At 42.2% G+C, this 12546-nt stretch overlaps 1 long non-coding RNA gene across 4 annotated transcripts in view; it reads left to right on the top strand.

Moving 5' to 3' along the window:
- The window catches only part of LOC102492730 (uncharacterized), a 41087-nt gene that overhangs the window by 3985 nt on the left and 24556 nt on the right, over positions 1–12546 (top strand). For 3 of the 4 annotated variants that reach the window (XR_335439.2, XR_003550413.1, XR_001370804.2), the window contains exons 2-3: positions 1275–1501; positions 10718–10923. This is a non-coding gene — a long non-coding RNA (uncharacterized LOC102492730). Of the gene's footprint in view, positions 1–1274; positions 1502–10717; positions 10924–11185; positions 11269–12546 lie in introns of those variants that run through there. The other variant, XR_001370807.2, reaches the window with a different exon arrangement.

Raw genomic sequence — 12546 nt, 5'->3', positions numbered from 1 at the left:
TCTGACTTTAAATAAATGCTTACCTTCTTTTTCAAACCAAACAGATGATATTGTTCTTTAATATCCCCTTTTGTCTATGAGCATTCTTAAGGAGGCGTTAGGGGAGGGACAGAATGGGGATAAAGAGTAAGAAGAGGTCTTTTACGTTTAATCTGCCAAGTGAGAAGCATGACAAGTTATACTCAGCAAAATGCAGTGTTTCCATTCACCAACAAGAAATAATTCCTTCTCCATAATTAAAAAGCTTACTTTCTCACTTGGGCATAGCAAAAGCTACTGGAGGCTGGAGGACTGCAGCATTGAAATCCTCTCTCTCTCTCTCTCTCTCTCTCTCTCTCTCTTTCTTCTCTCTCTCTCTCTCTCTCCTCTCCCAACATGCATATTTTGAGGCCAGCACTGGTGTAGTGGTTACAAAGTTGAACTGCCACACATGGTCAATCACAGTTCAAATCCCAGACCTGGTGGCTTGAAAATCATACCAGCTGCATGTTCATGTGTGCCCAAAATCCCAGGAGGACAATGGGGGAAAAGGGAATACAGCATAGCCATCCACCCTAGGGGGTGATTTCTCACTTTCCCTCTCACTGTCTCTGTTTCTCTCCAGCGGACATACATGCCCTATGGCAATAATAATAATAATAAAATCATATCAGGGAATTAGGCAAATTTAGACCAAGAGTTTGTCAACAATCTCAAGTGATCACTAAGCAGGAGGAAAAAAAAGGCAACCATAGAACTTTCATTTGCCCAATTATATCATAATGTCAAGAAAGATCTTTGCTATGATTTTTTTTTTACTATGAAAATGTATTTCCTCTTCAGGTAGCGTATGTCATTTCTACCATTACAAGTTTCTTATAGTGGTCAATCATTACATTAATATTAAATTATTCTTTCAAAAAGGGATGGTGTTATTGACTAGAGGAAAAAAGGCAGGGATAAAGTAAACTAGATGAGATGTTCGAAGTCAAAAACATTGCCCGTTTTCTTGGTCTTCATCTCTTCAGCACATTCTGTAGCTCCTAGCACAAATGTCTATTAAATGAGTAATAAACTGATGACCACCAGAAATTGCATATGGTCACTTAAAATCAAGTTAAATCCCATCAATTGCTTAATTTCTCCATAAAGAATTGACCTGAAAGTCTTTTCAAATGCCAGCCAGCATGAAAATGGCCCACAGGGAGTTTAGTTTGTCCCCTCAGGATGCCTTGAAAGTATTTCTTTAAGACTTTTGAAAAAGTTCTAACACTCACCTCATATACCATCTCCAGAGTACTGTGAGTTGGGTATGTCCCTAGGAAGGACAGAACCTGGGAAAAGCCTGACTTTCCATGGGTACAGACTGCACTTCCGGCCAGCAGTTCTCCAAGTGTCATGATGTCTTGCACAGTGATTGGACACCAGAGGGGTCAATATGCAGATCACTCATCCTACCTGCACCTTCCGAGTCCTCAGAAAACCTGCACATCTTGTCCGGGTGCCCAATAAGACCACTTAAGTACGTATCGTTTTTCTCATCAAGCTTTTCAAAAACTGCAGTATCCTGTATGTTTATAAAACACTTTCTCAAACACTTGAGCTTGACAGATCGCCCTGTGAGATGATCAGGGTAAGAACTTTTACTAAGTGACTTCAAAAGGCTTATGAAAAAATGCATATGACTAGGGGGAGGAAGAAAAAAACTATGCAAGCCAGCCCTTGGCAGATCTAGGTGGGTAGATCTTACATGGCTAACTGTGCAGAGAGCCTCAGACTCAGCACCTTGAAAAACACCCTGGGCTGGGACCAGCAGTTAGCGTAATGGCTATGTCGCTGGACTCCCATATAGTCAACCACCGTTTGAGTGCCAGACTTGGCGGCTTAAACTCACGCTGGGCGCATGTGCATGTGTGCCCAAGATCCCAAGAGGAGAATGGAGGAGAAGAGATTGCGGTATGGTCATCCCCCTGGGGGGTGATTTCTCACTTTCTGTCTCTGTTTTTCTGGCGAGCACATGCGCCCTGTAGCAAAAACCTCTCCAAAAAAAAAAGAAAAGAAAAGGAAGACACCCTGGGCACAAATGAATGAATGCCCAAAATCCCCAAAGAAGGGGAGAAATAGAAGAGAGATTACCATGTGACCATCCCCCATGGCAGGGGAACTTTCTCACTACCAAGTCTCTCTGGTGAGCACATGTACCCACTGACATTTTTTTTAAAAGGAAAAATTAAAAAAAAAAAAAAAAAAAAAAAAAAAAAAAACAGGAGGTGGCCAGCAGGTAGTATGGCGATTGAGGCGCTGGACTCCCACACAGCAGACTGTAAGTCAAGCCTGGGACCTGGCAGATTGCTTTCTTACTTTCCTTCTCTCTCTGTCTCTCTCTGTCTCTCTCTTTCTCTGGTGAACACATGTGCCCTAAAGCAAATTTTTAAAAATAATTAATAATAAAGAAAAAATATAAAAAGAAGCATTAGAAAAGAAAGCTATGCTTCAAATATTTTAGCACCGAAAGTGGTAGTCTATTTCTCCGTGAACTTTTTGAAGTTCCCTCATATTTCCATTTGACAAATAAGGAGAGAGAGGTTCAGTAAAGTAAGAACTAAGGCCCAGGACTCCTGCCTTTCTAGTTTGCCACTTAATGTTGAATTAGCTCCTTGGAGGAAGGAAGAAAATCAACTACTAGAAACTCTTTTTGGAAAAGAGACCCTGCACCATCAGACAAGCAAAGGACATATATGCACACACAGAATCATGACCACAAAAGAAAGCAAACAAGACAACAAACCAGACCCATTCCCGCGAAGCCCAGGTTCTAGCTCAGGATCACACACTCTGTGACTGCAAGAAAGACACCTTTCCTCTCCCAACTTACAGATGAAGACCAATATTCTATAAAAAACAGCTTTGAAATCCCATGAATTTAAAATACTCAGTGAATGCCTTTCCAGAATGAGTAAGGAGTCTTGGGCCATTTTTATATTGTTGATACATTTTGTGCTCGTGCTGGGGAGAATAGAGTGTAAAACCTAAATAGGGGACAGCATTGAATCTACTACAGAGAGAAAGTAATTGTGAGAAATCTATATTCAGCCTCCCTTTGCAAAATGCCTCCTCTTCCAAAAAATAAAAAGCTTCATTATAGAGATTTAAATAAGTAAGTCTTCTGCTTCACCTGATACAGTCCCTCGAAAAGTAACTCACTAGTTCAGTTCCCCTATCCTTGGTTGTCCAGGCCATGGCAGAATCACAGTGGATGTGGTCTGGAATATCTTTTGGGCCTTCCCTGGCATCTGACTTGACACCAGCACCACCTACCAGGTATTTTCTTAGATTTCACCTGATTATTGCTGTAAGATCCCTTCCCTGGAACGTCTCAGAAATGGTCCTAGTATTGCACAACTCTCAGGAGCACTACTATGAAGTTGAAATGTGCTCCATTAGCCCTTCCCCAGAATGCAGGCATGAAGAAAGCAGGCCCTTTGCCAGACAATTAGCCTATAATGGGCATCTCCTGTGGAGTGAAAGGGAAAATGAGAGACTGGCATGGAACGGAGCATAGGGCCTCTCTGATGTTTGTCACCCCACAGTGAGCTCAGGTTCAAAACACCAATGCTGGATGCATTTTGGCTCCTCCAAGATCTGGCCAATTCGAGCGCCATCTTGGGCCTTGGTTGGGTCATTCTGGCTTGCGTGCAACCAAGTTCCAGGCATTGTTCTTTCTCTGCTCTCTGCAGAGTCGATGAAGTTGGGACGGCATCGTTCTCTGACAAACATTCAGTACATTTCCTCGGGTCCCAGGAGGCCTGATAGTGAAATGTTTTCCTCCCCATAGTTATATTTTCCTTGGTTGAAAAAGTTTTGTTTTGGAAGTTGCTACCCTGTCGAGGTAATGAGTCAGTTTGGGAGGCCGGTGCAGAGGGGAAAATGCACATCATTGGCAGAGGCCAGAGGATGGGGGGTGAGCAAAGATGGGAGATTCCGGGTGGGAGAGAAAGATCCACACCCTCTGTCCCCTCCTACCCTTTCAGGAAGAACAGCCCCTCCTTACCAGCTGGGGGCTTCTCCACTGTGGCCAGGAGCCAGGCCCTACTGCTGCCTTAGGACTTGTTCCTGGGAAAGGTAGGCAAGAAAGGAGCTGACAGTTATAGCCATCTTTTGAGCATCATTTAATCTTCTGCTGTCTACTTTCTGTAAAAGTTGGTAGCATTGTTGGTCACATTTTACAGACTGGGAAACTGAGGCTCAAGGAATGGAATTTGCATGCCCTATATATCACACAGCCAGAAAGTGACAGAGCTAAGATGGAAATTCAAGTTCAGTATAGGAATCAATACCCATTACACCATGTGATCTCTTTACAAAACTCATTCCTACCCAAAGAAATATACCCAAGAAACAGGAGAGCAAAACAAGATGCAGTTGAATGGACAACTGAAATTATCTGACTCTAGGTGGGGGAAGTATGGTTGGCAGAGGGAGAAGAAGAGGTTTACGGACTTAGGCCACCCTGTTCTTTCTTCATATTCTCCTCCCCTCAATTTTTCCACTCCATACATTTTATTTTTTGCACATGGAGAGAAAGATCATAGAGAAGCAAAAAAACACACATAAATACACACACACGCACACACAACATGTTCTCTCTCCTCTCTCTCTCTCTCTCACATACACACACATACAGAGGCACACACATCTGGAGGTAAATCTCAAGATTCAAGGGTTGGCCTCATGCCAGCTCTGAGCCCCAAGTAGCCCACTGAGGAGCCCTGGTCTGCTTCACTTTGGGAGGTCAAATCAATGAAAGAGCCCTGGTAGTTTAAAAAAGAGAAAAGGAGAGAGAAAGAACACCAGCACCTCTCATGATGGGAGGTCAGGGCGAATGGAACCAGGAGGAGGGGGCAGGGAGGTGGAGTGAGAGCATGGGGGTGGGGAGCCTGGTGCTGGCAGCTGAATTCCTACCCTGGCCCAGCTCCAAAAGATTAAAATAGAGCTCTTAGAGTGTCCCCTCCACAGACCAGCCTGCCAGGGGCCAGACAATATGTGGGTTTGTGCTCCAGCACAGGCCTCCAGAGAGGTGATGTTTTTACCCGGACAGCTAAAGGCACAGAGGCAGGTCTAAGCATTTCCAAGGCTCCTTTGGCCCACAGTCTCAGCACAGGCCACAGCAGAGAGGGAGCTGCCGGCTGCTAGGATGCATACAGATCTGCTCTTTTCTCTTCTCACCCCAGGGCAGTCTGCTATACTCACACTTCTTCATTTTATCTGCCCCCAAACACCCAACTGGCAAGGCTATGTGGGACAAGGTCTTAGCAGATTTGTTATACTTTAATTGGGAAAAAAGAAGAAGAAAAACAATTTCAGCAGGCATGTAAACAGGCAGCTCTACTAATGAAGGATGGACAAGGATTACCTGAAATACTCAGATAAGTACAAACCCTTGTTTTCTCTCCCCCATGTGAAAGCACCCCCAGCCAACTAAGGTTACTTCTGCTTCCTTGGAGTCCTTGAAGATTTCAGGCAGCTGGAATTTCCAGCATCTCATACCACTTGCTACAAGAATTAAGATAGGGGGAACCAGCAGTTAGCGTAATGACTATGTCGCTGGACTCCCACGTAGTTGACCGCAGTTCAAGTCCCGGACCCGGTGGCTTAAAACTCACGCCGGGCACATGTGCGTACATGCCCAAGATCCTGAGAGGAGAATGGAGGAGAAGGGATTGTGGCGTGACCATCCCCCCTGGTGGGTGATTTCTTGCTTTCTGTCTCTCTGTCTCTCTTTGTCTGTCTGGCGAGCGCACAAGCCCTATAGTGAAAAACCTCTCCAAAAAAAAAAAAAAAAGAATGAAGATAGGAACACATCGGAGTTCGCCAGACTTGGGTTCTACTCCTGACTACCACTTACTAGCTTTTGAACATGGGCCAGTTACTTAGCCTTTCTGGAACTGAGGCTCTTTTTCTTTTTCATAAACCAGCCATTTATGTTCATTAGGGTTAAATGGGTAGAAAGTAGTCAAAGTGCCTAGCATGTAACTAGCAAATTTTAGCCAAAACTAAAGAATATTTCCTTCTACCAGGCCTGCCATAAGTAGGGAGGCAATATAATTCGTCACCCAAACCAGACACCTTTTTTTTCTTAGACAAAGCCTTACTATGTCACAATCCTCCTGTTTAAGCCTCCTGAGTAGTTGGGACTATGCTTGACTTTTTAGGGTTGGCCAGAAATCGAAGCCAGGGCTCCCATGTGGCCTTAGCCTGCCAAGTAGCAGTGTCTACCAGCTCCTCTAGGATGACTGAGTCTAAACCAAAATGTGTATGACAGTGAGAATGAGCATGAACTGGACAGGACCCTGGGGCACTGACTTAAAAGGGACTACCTGGGAAAAATGGGATGTATAATGTAACCTTTCTGTAATCTTTTCTGTAACCCTGTTTAACACTTCATCAAGGTAATCCCTTTTAAAATGACCCTACGGTCTTCCTACTCTATAACAAAACACTCATTGGAAGTCACGGCCTTCTGTGGTATAGACTGATATCAACATATAAATTTTCATTTGATGTATTATTTTATTCATTTTAGTTCTTTTTAAAATTTTATTAGAGGGTACATGCTCTTTCCAGGGGTTTGGGAGTGGGGGAGCACTCCCCCATGGGGAATGATGATACTGCAATCCCTTCTGTTCCATCTCTCACTCCTCTCTGGACTTGTGGCATGCATGCACACATGCCTGGTGTTTTTTCAAGTCACTGGGTCTGGGATTTGAACTGAGCAGCTGGCCTGGTGGAATCTAGCTGCATTAATCACCAGGCCATGGATTGGCCTGACACAAAATTTTATCATGTATTCTGAAATACAAGGTTTTAGGCAAGTGATGGAAGGTAAGTGGTAAGTATTATTAGGGATGGAGGGCTGAAAATTTGGAGAAAAATCCACCATACTAATTGTTTCTTTTCTGTTAAATGGGAAAAATAGCCATACTGCATTTTAATGGAAAAAAAAAAGAAAAGAAAAAAGAAAAACTCTTCTTTCCACTTACAGGACATTAGTATTCCACAAAAGCAAAGTTAAAGAATCAAAAATAATCCCCAGGGAGGTGAGAAATGGAATACAACCTTCGTAGCCATGATATATTCCTTTAAACAGTTTTAGCCATCTAAGAATCAAGGTCAAGACTTAAGATGGCCAAGTGCCCAGTGTGCCTGGAATTGAGGACACTGGACTTTCCGTTTTAAAACCAAGGCAGTCTTCAGCACACCAATGAGTTGACTGCCTCAATGAAAGATGAAAACACCTGAAAGTATCCAACACTACTAAGTACAAGACTGCAGCAAATAGCCCCAGTCTACCACAAATCATCTTCAGACCCATTACCAAAACTAGCTGGTTCTCTGAAAGAAATTGGCCTTGGTCAGGATTTCCAGGGGACGTATGGGTCCTCAGATGCAGAAAAAGCTCGAGCAGCCTTTTGTGCGTGGCTGTTTTGAAATACACTTGTGATCTTAAGCCTCTTGTCCCTTCCGCTCCACCTACTCAGCCATCTATAGTCCCCAGATGCTGTTGGAATTATCCCTTCTGAGCTTCTGGAAGACTCCTCCAGCAAAAGGTCTTGGTGGCCTCATTCTGACTTTATGTTTTGTTTGTTTGTTTGTTTGTTTGTTTGTTTGTGTGTGGCGAAAGAAAAAGACTTTCCTCTGGAGTGTTTTACTTGCCTTACGTAAACTCAAAATGCATGCGAAAGTCTGTATGGTCTATACAATGAGATCTCTCTTTTAATTCCCAGAACCTACATGTAGGTGCTACAATTATGCCCATTTTTCCTATAATGATATCAACTCTCATAGTATATAGCCAATAGGTAGGAAACCAAGAAATTCAAACCAAGGTCTTATGACTTTAATTTCAGTGCTCTCTCTACTATACATCATCTCAGTACTGAAATGTATTAATTTTATTTCACATGGAGTGTAATATTTAATTATTGGTCCTTGCATTTAAAGCATATGGACACACACCTATACACACATACTCACCAACACACATAAACCAACCTCAAAACTGGATCCATATAAATTAACCTGCTCCCCACTCCCACCCTATGATTGAAAAGATACATTTCCTTGGATTTTATTTCAGCCAAATTGTCACTTTAGGAAATTAGCCACTGCATGCAGGAAATAGAATAATAGCTTAGAGAATAAAGGAAGAAAGGAATGAAGATAGTGCATGGTTTAATGTATGATTAACCAGTATAAAAGTAAGACATACTACCAAGTAAAATCAAAATTCCACTCTAAGAAATCGAACAGAGATAAAGGCACCAGAAGATAAAGATTTCTACAACATGCTTATTAAAGAGTTGCTGGTTGTAACAAAATTCACTGAAAATAACCTGAGTATCCACAAGTTGAGACACAATTAGACAATGTAAGCTATATTCCTAGCACTTTTATAAAGAATGAGTAAAACACTGGAATGATATGTAAAAAGGATTGGGAGGGGAAAAAAAGAGAGGGGCAATATGTATTTTATGATCCCGCCAGTTAAAAACAATTATTTAAAATCTTGTTCTATGTATGTTCTGTGTAGATATACTCCTAGAAATAAATACAGAAAGAAATACAAGCTGTTAACTTCAGAGTTTGAACTAGACCCTAAAGGAAAGATGAAGATTATTAACATTCTTGCACAATTATGAATTATTTGAGTTAAAAAAAAGACATATTATTTCTATAATATAAAGCAATAGTAAAGTAGACTTGATGGAAATAAACTATGTTCAGAATTTAGTCACATCTGAATGAGCAAAGAAAACTCAGATTCTTCCCCTACATCTTTGAGTTCACTATGAATGCTCTTAATTAGTCTCAGACCCTGACAACTCTGTGAAGCACATCCTTTCTGTGCTCTCTAATTGGTTTTCAAAATGGCCACCCCAGGGACCAGCAGGTGGCATGGTGGTTAAGGTGCTGGACACTCCCACATGGCCAACCACAGTTCAAATACTGGACCCGGTGGCTTGCTTTCTCATTCTCTCTCTCTCTCTCTCTCTCTCTCTCTCTCTCTCTCTCTCTCTGTGTGTGTGTGTCTCTCTCTGGTCAAATTAAAATAAATGAATAAATAAAATTAAATAAATCATTTTAAAAAATGGCCACCCCAGCCGGATATTAATAAAGACTTTGCTTGTGACCCACTCTCCCCATTCCCTCTTCCCTCTCCACCCACTCACCCCAAAAAAGACTTTGGTTCCTGCTAAAAAAGGCCAAGAATAAATCCTTTCCACCCCAATTATTCTGCCAATGCATCATCCTCCCCACTTTTCTCCCTAACTTCCAGATGTTAGACTCTGAAAATAGGGGACTGTGGAAGGCAATGGAATCTCACTTTCTAAACGTCTTGAGAGAGAACCACATTTGTTTAAGATGGCTTGGATTAAGTGTAGTTAGAATAAGTCAATTATGGATGGTTTCTCAATTTTGGAGTGCTGATTGCATGCAGAGACCAATGTGGGGGAGAAGCAGGAAATCAGGAACCCTAGTGGCAGAGAAAAAATGCATAGATGAAATAATTTGGTGACCTGAAGAAGGAATACTTGGGAACCAGCAGTTAGCATAATGGCTATGTCGCTGGACTCCCACGTAGTCGAACGCGGTTCATGTCCAGGACCCGGTGGCTTAAAACTCACACCGGGCGCGTGTTTGTGTGTGCCCAAGATCCCAAGAGGAGAATGGAGGAGAGGGGATTGCGGCGTGACCATCCCCCCTGGGGGGTGATTTCTCGCTTTCTGTCTCTAATGTCTCTCCCTGTCTGTCTGGCGAGCGCATGCGCCCTATAGTGAAAATCTCTCAAAAAAAAAAAAAAAGTAATACTTAATCAATAACTTCTATGGCTAACTTCTAGACATTTTTTGGACAACACAAATTGAAAAAAAAAACTTGTACTAGATGATAGACTAATGATTTAGGATGGTCTTCTCCAGCACATGTGAACTTAGAGACAAGTTCCACATTTAGGTCAAAAATCCAGCCGCAGGATTGGGAGAATTTTAGATGGGAAAAGGATTAAAAAATAAAAAAGAGTTGATTTAGGCCTTTTAGTTTGAGTTAAGCAACAGTATAAAAAGGTGCTAAAAAAAAAGTACACTAATGCAGATTGGTAGGTATTTTAAGAAGAAATAGGTCCATTCATCTAGTCTTTCGTTTGTTCATTCTTTCAATAGCATATTGACTGAATACCAACCATATGCCAAGCACTGTGCTTTTTAGCAGGAACCAAAGAGCCTGGGTTAATGAGCTCTAACAATTATTTTGTAGTCATACTCAGAGTGTTCCATCCAGGATGTTATGTTTTAGCCTCATTGCTACACTATACAAGGTTAGTAGACAGATATACCAATCAAGCATAAAACAGTCAAAGGGATTGAAGATATTAAGCCAGAGATGTTGAGAGCTGATAGCTATAGTCAAATATCTGGAGAACTACTGAGAACATCGCTAAATAGGCTTACTTGATATAGCATAATTTAAGAGAATAGTGACTATGGTAGTTTAAAAATAGGTCCAAAAATTCATAAATACTCCCTTCCTGGAAAGAAGGCTTAACTCCCTTCCCCCTTGAATGTAGGCTGGACTTAGTGATACACTTCAATTGACTAGAATGTGCCGGAAGTAATGATGTATGCCTTCCAAGACATGGTCATAAAAGGCATTGTGACTTCCTTCCTGCTCTCCTTCTTAGGTCACTTGCTCTAGGGGAAGCCAGTTGCCATGTCATGAAGATACACGATCAGCTCTATGGAGAAATTCACTTGAAAAGGACCTGAGGCCTCCTGCCAACAGCCAGCAATGAGCTGAGGCCTTGTGCCAATAGCCATATGAATGCAAGAAGACCTTCTAATCCCCAGACAACCTCAGATGTCTGTAGTCTGACTCCAATTTCATGAGGTACTCTAAGCCTAAGCCATAACTGCCCATGTAGCTGTGTTTTAATTCTTGGAGCTCCAAAACCATGAGATAATAAATCTTCTTTCACCTTGAAGCTGGTAAATTTGGGAATAATAATAATCTTATTATAAAATAATAAATCTTTGCCTCTAATCTGCATAACCTGTCATGCATCAATAGATAAGTAATACTACGACTTAAAGACAGGATCTGGAAAGGAGACCAGTTTAATCTTAACAGAAAAAATATTCAATGTTCACAGTTGCTTAAGAGTGGAATGGTGCCACCTGAAGCTGAAGCAGTGAGTTCTTCATGTTCAACCAGAAGCAGGACCACCACCTCTCAGGGATACTATATAGGTGATGTCTACACTAGGTGGCTGAGGATGAGCTTGGAACCCAAATTCTTTGTTTTTTACCTTCATTCTTCACATTCCAGCAAGCCACCATAAATTCCCTAACCTTCACTCTTTTCTCTAATTAAGGAAGTAAGGTCATCTTCATCTGATGGCAACACAACTCTGTGATGATTTTCCTCTAAGATGTATTTGGGTCCAGATTGGCTTGTCCCAAAGGACAATGAAGAAGTCATTGCTTTGTTTTGGCAGTGCTGTCTCTGCCATGAGGTCCCAAAGGACAAGGGAGAAGTCATGGCTTTGTTTTGGCAGTGCTGTCTCTGCCATGATTTAGAGACCTACCAAATAGAAATTGGATTTAGACTTAAGACATCCTTCATGCTGGATTGCTCAAAAACATAATAATGTCTTCAAAGTCCAAGTTGCAGCAGTTGACATTCCCCCTGCTGCTACTGATAATTTGTACCATACTGTCTAGGTTATTTAGCATTTGTAAATAAGATTCCATTGTGGCTGGACGTCAAATATACGAAATAACTCTTCATAACCTGGAGCCTGGAGCCCACTCTCTGCCCACCCTTTAGTCACTAGAATATCAGGCAATCCAGGCTGTCTTACCACCCACATACCTTGCTCTTCACCCTGCTCCTGCAAATGCTAAAGACCTCAGTCGCATCACACATGCAGCTCCTTATGAGAAGGAAGGAAGAAGGGAACTGATGGGGTCTAGGGGGTCCCAGAGAACCAACCCAAGGCAGGTGAAAGAAGCCCAGGATCTGAAGGGTTCAATTAAGCTCAATTCATCAGAATCCAATTTTTCTACCAAATTCCTGAGGAAACCAAATTGTATAATGAGTGACTTATTCATAAACACACATCCCCATGCTGTTGGTTGAGGCAGGAGCATGTGGTGGGGGTCTTAGGCAAGGGGTGCAGGTGCACAGAAATGAAAACAACAGACTAAAACAACAAGCTCCCTGGCCTATAAAGAGCAGCCCCGTGTTTTGCTGGATTCCTTGGTCAGAGTTTCGTGAGTATGTATATATGTGGGATCTTGTGTGTGTATGTGCAGCTGGAACTGGGGCAGGAATGGAGGACCTTTCAGGAAGGGAGCAAGAACATGTCTACATATTTTGAATGCCCATTGCAAAGAAAACCATCAGAGCTTCTCTGACATACATACGCTAAGATACGTGCTCTCACATTCATGTGCTCATAAACGTGCACTCACGTGCCAGCTCCTACAATAACTGCTGCACCCCTCCCCC

Source organism: Tupaia chinensis, unplaced genomic scaffold, assembly GCF_000334495.1.
Source record: "Tupaia chinensis unplaced genomic scaffold, TupChi_1.0 Scaffold000416_1, whole genome shotgun sequence".
Lineage (NCBI taxonomy): Eukaryota > Metazoa > Chordata > Mammalia > Scandentia > Tupaiidae > Tupaia > Tupaia belangeri.
This window is presented reverse-complemented; position numbering and strand designations above follow the sequence as displayed.